Source organism: Pteropus alecto, unplaced genomic scaffold (genome assembly GCF_000325575.1).
Source record: "Pteropus alecto unplaced genomic scaffold, ASM32557v1 scaffold199, whole genome shotgun sequence".
NCBI lineage: Eukaryota > Metazoa > Chordata > Mammalia > Chiroptera > Pteropodidae > Pteropus > Pteropus alecto.
Genome location: NW_006442489.1, coordinates 518414 through 519882, shown reverse-complemented (window position 1 = coordinate 519882; position 1469 = coordinate 518414). Strand labels below are relative to the sequence as shown.

At 35.5% G+C, this 1469-nt stretch overlaps 1 pseudogene; it reads left to right on the top strand.

The window, feature by feature from the left end:
• Positions 1-712: 712 nt before the first annotated feature.
• On the top strand, positions 713-831 carry LOC112470891 (annotated as a pseudogene).
• The last annotated feature ends 638 nt before the right edge of the window (positions 832-1469 follow it).

Sequence of the window (1469 nt, the reverse complement as noted above, 5' to 3'; positions counted from 1 at the left end):
TATTTCACTTAGCATAAGGCCCTCAGAGCCCATCTATGTTGTTGCAAATGGCAGGATTTCCCCCTTTTTCATAGCTTTATCCATTCATCTTCTTTATCCATATCCATTCATCTGTCAATAATTGCTTAAGTTGTTTCCATATCTTGGCTATTGTGAGAAATGCTCATGGGACTGCTTTTCTTATTCTTAATTGATCTAACAGATAGCTGTTTGTTTAAAGTAATAATAGCAATGTATTAGGTAATCATAGTATATGGATAAGTGAAATGGATGACAGCAATGTTTGAAAGGATGAGAAGAAAAGTTGGAGATGCTCTGATATAAGGTATGTGACTGCCCATGAAATGATGTAGTGTTACTTGATAATGAATTTAGATTAGTTGCAATTCTAGGGCAATAACAAAAAAATTTATAAGTATGACTGGTATGTTAAGAGAGGAGACAAAATAGAATCATAAAATGCTCAATTAAAACCAAAAAAGATGAAAGAAGAGGAGAGATAAAAGGAAGCAAGGATCCAGTGCAATGAATTGAAAACATTTACAAGCATGGTAAATATTAAACTAACTACATCAATAATCACTTTAAATGTGAGTGGTCTAAATATATCAATTAAGAAACCAAGATTGTCAGAGTAGATAAAAATATATACAAGTCTCAACTATACATTGTCTATAATAAACCCACTTAATGATACAGTTAGATTAAAAGTGTCTACGGCCATGCTACCCTGAACAAACCCAATACCGTCTGATCTCAGAAGCTAAGCAGGGTCAGGCCTGGTTAATACTTGGATAGAAGACCTCCTAGGAAGACCAGGTGCTATAGGTGTAAAAAATTAAAAAAATAATAATAATAAGGGATTGTAAACTGGCAAGGTCCTTGCAATCTGTGAGGTCAACCAAGGGTTGCTTCACCTAAAAAAAAAAAAAAAAAGATTAAAAGTGAAAATATGGAGAAAGATATACCATGCTACCACTAATCAAAATGAAGTTGCTGTAGCTATACTGAATTCACAAGAGGCAGACTTCAGAACAAGGAATTATTACAGATGAGGAAGGGCATTACATAAGATACTCTAGCAAACGAAAGGCGGGGGAATAGCACAAGAAAATCGATAGTTGATGATGTTGGGTAGTGGGTATATGGGAATTCAATGTATTACTCTATTTTTTTAGTATGTTTGAATCTTTCATAATAGGTTGTTTTGTTCAGAAACTGGTAGTACATCTGAAAAAGGAGTAAAGGGAGTAGGGCCAAAATAAAAACAGATTAAGAGCTGAGAACAGTCAAATTGCTATATCTTCCCCTATTCCCCACCCTGACAGAAGATTGGTGGGAATGAAGAAAGGGCCCACAATTTGGGGCAGTGGGGAAAGACTCCTGGAGAGGAAGAACCAGACCCTAATCCTGAAGACAAAAGACTAAAAATGAGTCTGACTAGCCCTAAAGGAGATACTGACTTCAGA